Source organism: Schistocerca cancellata, chromosome 4 (assembly GCF_023864275.1).
Source record: "Schistocerca cancellata isolate TAMUIC-IGC-003103 chromosome 4, iqSchCanc2.1, whole genome shotgun sequence".
Taxonomy (NCBI): domain Eukaryota; kingdom Metazoa; phylum Arthropoda; class Insecta; order Orthoptera; family Acrididae; genus Schistocerca; species Schistocerca cancellata.
The window spans coordinates 715,908,678-715,921,180 of NC_064629.1; the positions used below are offsets into that span (position 1 = coordinate 715,908,678).

Genomic DNA, 12,503 nt, shown 5'->3' on the forward strand with positions numbered 1-12,503 from the left:
TTTCTTTGCCCAGACGAGAGCAATTTGGACGCAAAGGCAATAAAGCGATCGTGCGATCCATCTTTGCGCGCAAGCACAGCACCGATCCCGAAATCCGATGCATCCACCATAAACAAAAGGGGCTTCCGGGCATCGAATGGCGTAAGGCAAGTATTGGAAAGTAACGCCGATTTCAACTGGCGAAAGGCGCGTTCTCAATCCGTCGTCCAGACGAACGGAACACCTTTACGGCGTAAGCGATGAAGCGGACCTGAAATGCAAGAGGCATGTGGCACATATCTGTTATAGTAATTTATTTTTCCCGGCACACACTATAGCTGCTTCAAATTCTGTGGCGAAGGCAAGTCTTGTATGGCATGAAGGTGCGTGGGACTGGGATGTATGCCTTGGGCATTGAGTACATGTCCCAGGTATGGCAAATCACGAGCAAAAACACGCATTTGTCCTTCCGCAAGCCAAGACCATTTTGTCGCAAGACCTGAAATAATGTTCTGAGATTGGCCAAATGTTCTTCTTCCGTCTTTCCGTAGATCACAATATCGTCCAGATAATTTGCTGCAGTAGGGACCGACGAACAAACAGTTTGTAGATAGTGCTGAAACAATGCAGGAGCGGATGCACACCCGAATGGCAGTCATTTGAATTGATACAATCCAAGATGCGTGTTAACCACCAAAACGCGCTGGGATTCTTCGTCCACCGGTATTTGCAAGTATGCCTCTGCGAGGTCCAGCTTCGAAAAATATTTACCCAGGCACAGTTTGTCAAAAAGATCTTCCGGGCGGGGTAAAGGAAAAGTTGCAATCACTAGTTGTGGATTCACTGTTGCCTTGAAGTCCACACAAAGTCTCAATTTTCCGGAAAGTTGTGGCAAAATTACTAAGGGTGATGCCCAGAGAGAAGCCTGCACACATTCAGTTACACCTTGTGATTCTAATTCGTGTAATGTTTTTGCGACCTCATCACGCAATGCATGGGGAACATTGCGCGCTCTGAAAAATTTCGGTTGCATGTTTACTTTCAGTTCCAAATGTGCTTTATAGTTCTTAGCGTAACCGAGGCCCAGTGCAAAAATGTCTGCAAATTCTTCACATAGACAAGAAACACTGTCGGAAGGCACAAGTTAAATTACTGAAATAAATCGAAACCAAACAAGTTCACTGCAGAAGAAGAACGAAGAATGTAAAATCACACAAGTTTTGTTTGTCCCTTGTATGTTGCAAGAAGACTGCACTGTCCTAACACAGGGATATGCTGACCGGAATAACTAGTTAGCTTAACATTTGCGGCACGCAACGGAGGTGTGCCCAGCAGTTTGTAAGTGTCGTGATTGATCAGCGAAACTGCAGCCCCGGTATCGAGCTGGAATGGTATCACTTTGCCATTAATGTCCAAGTCCACAAAAAGTTTATTGTCCTGCTGATGACAAGAGCGACTGTCTCGTACAATGTGAACTGACACTGGTACAAAATCAAGTGCGACGTGACGGGAGTGCCGGCGACGTCGGCGCACACTATTTGTGGGATGAACACAGTCACTGTTAGAGAGAGTGGCACTGGGCGGAGTGGAATGAACTACATGAATTTCCATGGGCGAAGTGTCGCGAGCCGCAGTATCCTTGGTTCGATTCCGATTCCGGCGTGAAGCAAAGGGCCTGGAATGGTTTTGAGCTTCCGATCTGAGCTTTTTCTGGCAAACACTTTAAACATGTCCTTTTTTATTACATAAAAAGCAAATAGCTTGGCGTGACGGGCAACTCTCACGCAAATGTCTAGTAGCACACCGCGGGCATGATTTTAGCACTGCAGTTGCTTGCCAGCACAGTACGCGTGGCTGAGAGCCAGGCGGCTTTGGCGCGGCCGGGCGCGAGGACTGTTTACTGTTCCGTTCAGCTCGCCCGGCGGGCCAGTTAACCTGACACACGGGTGGTGAAGTTTCAAATGATTCCTGAGCAAAGTCAAGTGTGTCCTGCCGATCCAATATGTCCATCACTTGTTGAAGGGAGGGATTGACTAGTTACAAAATCTGTTCCCTTATACGAACATCAGAAACGTTCTGTGCAATTGCATCACACACCATAGTATCTGAATAAGGGAGTCCACATGGACACTCAAAAGCTCAATCCCCAGTAAGGCCTTGCAAGGTTGCAACCCACTCCAGATTAGTCTGACTGGCCGTACGTTTTGTACGAAAGAAGGTATACCTTTTTGCAACTAAATTGACTGATTCTTTGAAATATGCATCTAATGCAGACAAAATTTCGTCGTAGGACAGAGTTGCGACGTCTCGTCGGGGAAATAATTTGACTATCACACGGTACGTGACGACCCCGACGGAAGATAATAAAAAAGGCTGCCACTCATTACCTTGAATTCTGTAGGCGGCGAGATGGAATCCAAATTGGCGTGACCACTCCGTCCAGCTTTCCAGTGCAGCATCAAAAGGACAAAAAGTTGGTGCAACTGCGTGTTTTGGCTGCATTAGCGGTGGAGCGGCGGCTGCCACATTGTTTTGCATTGCACGTTGACCCTGGACGAGCTGCCCAAGGGCATCCAGTAAGGCCTGCGTCTGCTGATTCTGTAAGCGATAAAATTTGGACAGTACATCTGGAGATTGTGGCGAAGCCATTACACAAGTAAATCAGGGCAGTATAGTTACGAACGCGGTGTGGCCTCGTCACCAAATGTTGTGGATTGGCAAGAGAGCCAACCCAGTTTGAGAGGAAGCCAAAAGGCACGCGTTTTAGCTCACGCAGGCTGGCGTGAGGTCTGGAACAGGACAAGGAAATTAGACTAGCGAAAAAGGACGTAGCTGTGGAATACTTAACTTTAAACCATAAATGGTGAACATCGCTCTTGATGGTACATTATTCATAATCTCAATAGTAACTGGCAATGGCGCCTTGCTAGGTCGTAGCAAATGACGTAGCTGAAGGCTATGCTAACTATCATCTCGGCAAATGAGAGCGTATTTTGTCAGTGAACCATCGCTAGCAAAGTCGGTTGTACCACTGGGGCGAGTGCTAGGAAGTCTCTCTAGACCTGCTGTGTGGCGGCGCTCGGTCTGCAATCACTGATAGTGGCGACACGCGGGTCCGACGTATACTAACGGACCGCGGCTGATTTAACGGCTGCCACCTAGCAAGTGTGGTGTCTGGCGGTGACACCACATTACCCCTAGTGATATATGCCTCTATATCCTTACAAACACATGAAAATAAAAATAAGATCTGTGTGCAGATGACATGGCTATGCTAAATCCTTCCAACAACTTCGAGGCGTTTTAGAAAAACACTTTCATATCAGTCAATAAAGCAGCACAATGGTTCATGGACAATGCGTTAATTATTAATCTGAAAAAAAAAAAACGATGTGCATGGTTTTCAACACTAAACAAAAGGAAGAACACATAGACACATCGCTGTCTCTATTTCAATGGTTCAGAAACTAACATGCTGTGTTGGGTTGATTTCGTATTTATACTTCTTTAATACCAAAAATGCAGTGTATTTGTTGCTGCAACTCAAAGGTCTGACCAAAACGTGTATTTTTTGTTGTTGTTGGTTTCGTTTCCTAAAGTGCCGAGGTGTTCTGTGCCAATGTATAAAACATTTATCATTCAAAAGACTGAAAAGTTTCCTTGATCTGAGGGAAAGTATACTGTCACTTGAAACAGAAAAAGTGTATTTCCACCTGAGAAAAAGTGTTCTCATTACTGAGTTATCTGAGAAAAAGCCAGGAATTTTTTTTTCCTTGTCTACATAGAATTCCTGAAAGACAAATTTCCTATATTAGTGCTATAGCAATTCTTATATTTAAATCTGCAATAAAGATGCTTTCTCATTAGATACACATTTCTTACTCATTATGGATTTATACAATTAGTAGTATAACAGAAAAAAGAGAATTTATAATGAAAGATGTAGAGAACGAAAATGTAAGCTCTTTGATTTATTCAATTGGTCATCCATGAACTTTGATCAATATACTTGGTTCAAAAATGTAAAACTGCGTTAGTGAAATTTTCAGCAATTTCTAACTTCTGTCAGAAAAGCAATCACACTACATTAGATGTAAACAGTACAGTGTCATTGAAGTAAACATAGCAGCAGTTTATATACTTCAAGTTATTACATAAATTAGCATTTCATTTAGCTTGACTAAGTAGTTTTCCAACAGACTTCAACGCTATTATCATATTTCTAGGTAGTTTTTCACTAAGTTACATCATATTACTTGTGTGAGTCATTACAACAAAACACAATGCTCTTGCACATTATCAAACTTTACCATTTGTCAGTGCCTCTTATTCCACTTACTTCTCTCCATACAAATATGTTCACTGAATAATTACATTCACTAAAAGGAGCTACTATGAAGATAGGGTCGCTAACCGTTGCTGTCTCAAGTATACCATTTAATATTCCCTTCAGTTTGTCATGTAATATCCCTCTTTGTGCTCTGTCAACTCATTACCATACACCTTACCATTGCATAACATGTCACTGCTTCTCATACTTCAGTATGTCACTAGTTACACATCAAAATTCCTGCTTTGCTTATTCACAAGAAATGACTCTACTGATTGACACTCAACATCAACAAACCAAACTACTGACAAGACCTTACCTTCTATTACACAACAGGCAAAAAACTTATGTAAATAAACATTTAACTTTTGTTGTGCCTGAAAGGCAAATCCACGACATTTTGCTCTCAGTACACTTTACTGAAAACAACAATATTTACTTTTTAATGCAATGTTCTTTAACTTGGCCAAAAAGGCTTATAACATGGCACATACTCACAAAAATATGAACATTTGTACTTAACACCACATCAAACTAAATCAATGACTTTCTCAATACCATATAACCAACCATGCAGTTGGAACTAAACTACACATACTCTAAAGATCTTCCATTATGTTTGATATTTATATTTCCTCATTACTTTCTGACAATTAGTATTTCCTTATACTTACCTCTTACTTAAAATTTCATATTTACCAGAAATACATAAATTATTATTGATATACAAATTTCATTGTTACAGAGGATCACAATATATCACAGGACACTTCATTATAAACTTTATCAGAGCTGGTTCACTTTCCCATTCTCTTATCTTCTATCAAAATGCATTAATATACAATGTTTTTAACTTAAAAGCACATTAAAATTCTGACAATTGACATAATGCATTTATATTTACATTTGTGGATAGTAGGAGGTAACTGCCTGTTTCTTCTTACAAACTAAGGGTGGGATAGAGAACAGAGTGATTCTAGAAAGGACATACAGAATCAACCATTTCTTGGCAGCACTATGTGCCCAATAGCGTTCTCATTAAAGTGTAATGAACACCCTACTAACTGGTGGACTCACTATGAAGCTGATCATCATCTATTTTTGCCCCTTGATGTTTAATTTCAACATCATACTTTAAAAATTTGTAAATGAAGACTTCATAAAAAACAATAGTTATCTATTTTTTTTGTTTTCGCAGCTTCAGCTCAATCTTGTAGCTATCCCCAACACTCACGATTTGTTCAAGTGAGATATGGCAGAAGCGTCCCTTGTTCTGAGTTACTGCGGCTCAGAAATGTAATGGTTCTACAAAAACAGCTTTTATCAAAATATTTATGATAAAATCAGCCTTTGTCATTTGACAAGGACTATTTTTGTGTGAAATCAGGCAACAATGCAACCTTAATGTTCATTGTCACCTTCATAGGACTTGTTGAATTCATTCTATTTTTTCACAAGTGACAGTTCTGTGTTAGTGATTAGATTAGATTAGATTTTCTCGTTCCATAGATCTTTGCTGAGGAGATCCTCATGGATGTAGAACATGTCTTTTTTTAAGCTCAAACAACAATTCTCATAGTATGAATATGTACAATACATCATTTGTTTCTATTAAAAAATTCGTCAATGGAGTAGAAGGAGTTGGCCAATAATAAGTCTTTCAGGCTCCTTTTAAACTGATCTTTATTTGTAATTAAATTTTTTATGTTTGCTGGTAAATTGTTGAAGATGAGTGTTCCTGAGTAGTGGACCCCTTTTTGAACTAAAGTAAGTGCTTTTAAGTCCTTGTGCAGATCATTTTTGTTCCTGGTATTGTATGTATGAACTGAACTGTTTGTTGGAAAAAGAGATATTATTTAATACAAATTTCATTAAGGAGTAAATATACTGAGAGGCAGTAGTTAGTATACTCAGTTCTTTGGAGAAATTTCTACAGGACGTCCGTGAATTTACTCCACAAATAATATGTATTACACGCTTTTGGACTCTGAAAACTTTTGTTTTACTTGAAGAGTTACCCCAAAATATTATACCATACGACATTATGGAATGAAAGTAGGGAGAGTATGCAAGCTTTTTCATTTTTATGTCGCATATGTCTGCTAACACTCGAATTGCAAGTATAGATTTGTTAATGCGTTTCTGCAGTTCTGTGGTGTGCTCCTCCCAACTGAATTTATTATCAAGTTGTAATCCAAGGAATTTAAGGCTGTCAACCTCTTCTATCTGCTCTTCTTCATACTTTATGCATATGCTGGGTGGAAAACTCTTACATGTTCTCAATTGCATATAGTGAGTCTTTTCGAAGTTTAATGTCAGTGAGTTGGCTTTAAACCATTTATTAATATCAATGAAAATATCATTAGCAGATCTTTCTAGAACTACACTCGATATACTATTTATTGCAATACTTGTGTCATCTGCAAACAAAACGAACTCTGCTTCTGGCAGTGTAACTGATGAGGGATCATTAATGTACACAAGAAAAAGCAATGGCCCTAAGATGCATCCTTGAGGGACACCACATGTAATTTCTTCCCATTCTGATGATGACTGATGACTTAATTCACTAGCACCTTGCGCTGACACCCTTTGTTTCCTGTTAGCGAGGTATGACTTGAACCATTTTGCAGCACTGCCCGTGACACCACAGAATTCTAATTTATTTAAAAGGATGTTGTGGTTCACACAGTCGCATGCCTTTGACAAATCACAGAAAATACTTGCTGCTTGTAACTTGTTATTTAATGAATTAAGTACATTTTCACTGTAGGTGTAAATAGCCTTCTAGCAGTTTCTGATTACTTTCTGTTAAACATCGTTTAAATGGAGGCTGTATGCTAAAATCTGACTCCTGTTCATCTGTTTTCTCAAACTGAGTGTGTCTGCCAATCTCTCTTAAAACTCGTTTTCTTTCTCCCTTCCCTATCGTAAAAAAGGCATCCCTTTGACACCCGTGAGCACCGGTATTTTACCACTTGTGACAGTGTCCCCCCTTAAGTTTTCTGCAATCAACCCAGACAGTTTTCCCTTCCCTTTCCTATTGAGGTGAAGGCCATGCCTAGTGTAGTCCCACCTATCAATAGCATCCACAGGAATCAAACCAATATAGGATCCTATATCCGTCCTAAGCAGCCACTCCAACTCCAAGTTCACCCTCCCTACAGAAGAGTTCAAATGAGGCCGATCATGGTGTCTCAACACGACACAAATCCAACACTCGTATGCTTCGTTGCTGATGCTATCTTCACCAGGTCACTCTCTATGGAATATTCAGAGTCTCTGTCAATGCTATTTCCTGGACCACCCACTATAACCACGGCATCCTCCTTTGTGAAATCCTTGCCTAGAGAACCTACATCCTCTGTTACCTGACCCAGATCTGCACTAGGCTTGAAAAAGTTTGTGACCTGGTACTCTGGACCTAGATTTTCCTGCAGTAGTTGGCCAACACCTCTACCATGGGAACTACCTAACAACAGAACTTTCTTTCTCTTTACAAATTTCCCTACCTTTTTCAAGTCCTTGAAAGCTTGTTGTGCCCTTTCTACAGCTTCAGCTACATGAAGCTCATCCAATTCTGACGGAGGCAACAGGTCAAATCTATTTTCAAGATTTATGACAAAGCTGTCTGATGCTCTCCTTTGCCTGTTCCCCCTATTACCTGTTGCCACTTCCCACCTCTTTTCACCTTTCTCCCTCTTTAACCTGTCCAGATCCTCCCTTGCCTCGTCTAGGTCAGCTTGAAGAGCTGCAATTTTCCCTTCCTGTTCCAATATTTTCTTATCTCTACTGCAGATCCTACAATACCACTGGTGAGCCTCATTTATGTCCCCATTTCCCACGCCACTACATTCGCCCCAATGAAAGAAACTACAGCACCTATCACACCATACCCCAGAACTAACGATCCTACGGCTTGTCACACACTTCTCACTCATTCTAAAAACAGAAAGCGTATAAACTGATTTAAGTACTGACTAAAACGTAAACAAAGGACCCTAGAAACTATTCAAGCAGATATAAATAAATTGAGAGAGTACTGAATAAAAAAACTGGTGATTACGTATAAGTTTAAGTCACTATTTACTTATGATACGCGTGCGTGAAATTAAGCCTAAAATCCGTACTATAGGCGCGAGAAGGAAATTAAACTTCTTACCCCATTTAATCTTGTTTAACACTTCACTAACACTTCCACTAATGTGACAACACCTATATTATATTTATACCAACTGGAAATGTTTACCTATAAGTTTAATTCACTGCTTACTTACGATTCACGCGCGTGAAATTAGGCCTAGGATTCGTGCTACAGGCGCGGGAAGAAAAATACGCTTCTTAAACAGTTTAATCTTGTTTTATACTTCACTAACGCTTCCACTAATGTAACAACACTTATATTGTATTTATAACAAATGTAAACATTTAAAAGTAGCTTAATAACAACACTTTTTATAATTATTTAGAGCAGCAAATACTCGAAGAGTCCGCGTCGGCGCAATGTGTGTGTGTGTTGTACTCGCCTGTTCTGCTGCAGGAATTCCAAAGACTGTGTTCAATAGCCTCAACAGCAGAAACGTCAAGAAAGAATCAAAAAGGTAATGAAGAAGAAAAATCTGATAGGGGAGGAACACATGAATTCCTTGGTTAAAGTGTTATCGTGAAATAATGTGTTGGAGAAGACTGCCAGTAAGCACTGCTTACATTCTTTATTTCCACCAGTCAATTTTTCCATCTGCTTTTCATGATGGGTAGCTGTGTAGGTGACTTGATCTCCACTCTCTTTGGTTGCAGATGCAAAAGATTGCAGTGGTTTCGAACGACAACAACCGGACAAAGCAACAGCTTTTCTCATAGCTGTATAGAAAGTAGTCAAAAATGCACAATACTCCTATTTGGCTGGTCTTATCACTCTCGATAACGTGAAACAAAGAAGGTCGCGCACAAGTGTGTGAAGAGTGAAAAAGTTGAGATGACGGCACCGGCTCATTGTCCAGTATCCCTTTTAGATACAAAGTTTCTTTTTATTATAAAGTCCGAGAGATTCGTGATGCTACTACAACAGAGTTACCTGTTTGTAGAGAGGTATTGGTGGCTTTTCACAGAATCTCTCAAAGTTGACTATGCACTTTCTAAGAGCTTCTAATCACAAACAACAGTGCGCCAACTGATATTACAGGCAGTCTATATAAAAGACCTTGTTCAGTTCTGGGGTACTCGGAGACCTTGTTGAACATCGCATATAGTTATTTAAACCAAGGGTTTCTCATTACTCATTCCGCAAGAATTTATCCAATACATATCTGCCTGAAACCCTGTGAAGAAAATGCACAAAGTTTTTCTGGGCGAATATCATATTAACGTGCCCTAAAGAACTCTACTTGGAAGTGTTCAGTACCTTCAGTAAATCATTTGGATATCCCCGGATGACACTAGTTCTATCTGTGATGGTTTAGAGAAACAGATGCCTGCTGCTATTATCCGTTAATAATAAGAATAAACCTGATGTAAACATTGCACTATGTATTCTTCCGCGTTTGCTGGAACATCATTGAATTTCAGTTTCACGTTGGACTGCAGCCAAGCTTTCTCGAGTACTGTCAAGTACGATACACAACCACAGGTGGAAGCACAAGCGGCCAAAGACACTGTTAGCTAGGGCATAGCCACCTATGGTAAACTAACATACGCAAACAGCGACAAACGTCGGTAAGCCACTGCATATCAGCAACACTGACTGGCAACTACCAGCTGCTATTAGAGCCGACCAATAGGCCACAGCAGGGACACCGACGAGCTCGCCCACAGACGCCCAAACAATCTGCCAACATTCCGTCACACTGTGCTTCCGGTATATGAGCTATCGGACACAAGATCGATAACAAACCTAACTGTTACAGGTTGCTGACGCTGAACGAGGACTCTGCACCAGCACCCAGCGCCAGCCGCCGAGCAGCACGAACGCACAACGTCAAGGTATCGACATGCATGATACCCACTACTAACAAAACCTATCTATCCTTGCACAACCTATCGCAGGCAGCAAGACAACCGCTACTGCTCTTACCACCCGACCTAACTTTCGCAGAGGTTTTTTTCCCTTGTCTCTTGCCTTGGCACTTTTTTTCCTCTGCCCTTCAAACCGCTACCCTTCGTCAGATTTCGACCAATCTATCTCCAGATGAGCGCGTATTAATGGTTAATCCTAACCAGACGTACGCAAACATCGCAGTACCCACATCCTGCGACACCTCACTTTAGTGAATACTAACCCTTATGCAGAGATGGCAGTAGACCTTTTGCGTTGGCCATCATGCCGGTGTGGGCGTGGAGGGGCTCCATCTCTATCAAAAAAAAAAAAAAAAAGACGATAATAAGGGTACGTTTTGTGCTGAGCGTTACGCGCACATCGACTTAGCGATATACGGGACGACAGCTTTATCGGCGCATATAACTTGGACAGCATTGGCCCGTCAGCTGGTACAGCTAGCTTGCAGTGACGTGGCCAGCTGCAGTTCACACGTAAAAAGAGACGAGCAGAGGAGCAATACAGCTTCGAATGTTATTTAATTTTTAAGCAGAACGAAATAATAAACTGCAAGTCTCCCACATTCGCTCCTTAGGCGACTAGACGAAAACCGAACCACGTTATCGTTTTTAGCTAACGTACTATTGTAATTAAAAACAAGGATGATGAAAATTCTTGACTTAACCACAGGGTAATTTTTCTGCATAAGCTATGTGTAACGTAAGAGGGTATTGAAGGATTTCACTGTATAGTTAAATATTGAAGCCACTGAAGGTATAACCTACAGGCTGTCGTCTGGTAATCTCTTAGCTCCTTCCTTCTTCGAATCCGAGAAATACATTTCAGTTCTGGAAGTATCACCTGCTATGCTGATAACGAGCCTATCGACAACAGAATCCACAAAGCCAACCAGGTGCAGCATTTTCTCTTCTTCTTAAGCCCGGTCCACACGCAACGATCTGTCTGCGCAGACATCGGCGCAGATGTCTGTACATGCAAAAGATCGCTGCAAATGTGGTGTGTTCACACGACACAAACCCCAATCTATTACTCGCCCGCTATCTGTCGGTGTAGAAAAGAAATATCAGTGGCAAGCGACTACGCTCTCCGTAAACGTCAAAAATTTAATTCAGTTATTTTGAAATATAGAAATGGAGGAAGTTCTGCTGTGATCTGTGTTCGCAACTTGTGTTGCAAAAACATTCAGACCAACCGCAGGAAACAGAGAAAGCGGTCAAAATGGTGTAGACAGTAGCTGCTAAAGCGAAAGCAGTTTTCTCACGTACATTTACTGCGAGAGTTGCAGAGCGAACCTGTTTTGTTTTACTTACATTACCTCGTGTTCTATTTCCTGGCACATTGACACTCCAATTTCATCTTCAGTTGTACTCCTGCTTGGTCTTGGCGTTTCTTGATCACTAAGAAAGCCAAGCAGATCAAAATACCATAACGTTGGCTAGTATACTTGATCTACTCTTACACCAGATCTTCTAGATTTCTGAACTTTGGATAACTCTTTTCGGTAAACAGTCCGCGACAAAATTAATTTACCTGACTTACCTTCATGAACTCATCCTTCAGGACGGCGTAAATAGCTTCACATGTGTTGGGTATTATTTTACTCAACACTTGTTTCGATATTGCAGTTGAAAATTTCAAATCTTTGTAGCTCCTTCCTGTTGCTAGGAATCTTAATGTTACCACCAGCCGTTCATGAGGAGAAATTGCCCTTCTCATACAAGTATTTTTTCTCGTAATATGATGGGTTACAAACTTTAAGAGATAATCATAAGTTTCGACATCCATCCGCAAATAATTTCGCCAGTTCGCAACGAATTGTTTTTTTTTTTTTTTTTTTTTTTTTTTTTTTACCGTTTCTCTGTTTGCCGAGGCGTCAATTGCCCGCAACTTTTCAATTAGAGCATTGTATGCTGCTGTCTTTTTGTCTCGGTCACTAAATTCTTTACTTTTAATCTTCCACAAACATGGGTGGCTTCTATACATTTCAATGAATTCGCTTACAAACTCTCGAGAACACCGACGAGTATCAGCCATTTTAATGTCGTTTGCTCTAGACTGAGCAAACAGCTGTTTAGCAGCAGATTTGCAGCGATCTCCTGTCCACACGCTCCAACTTGTCTGCGCAGATGTGGTTTGTACCCA

At 40.8% G+C, this 12,503-nt stretch overlaps 1 protein-coding gene across 1 annotated transcript in view; it reads left to right on the forward strand.

Moving 5' to 3' along the window:
* Positions 1 to 12,503, forward strand: part of LOC126183729 (uncharacterized) — a 345,488-nt gene that overhangs the window by 265,725 nt on the left and 67,260 nt on the right. The window lies entirely within an intron of this gene.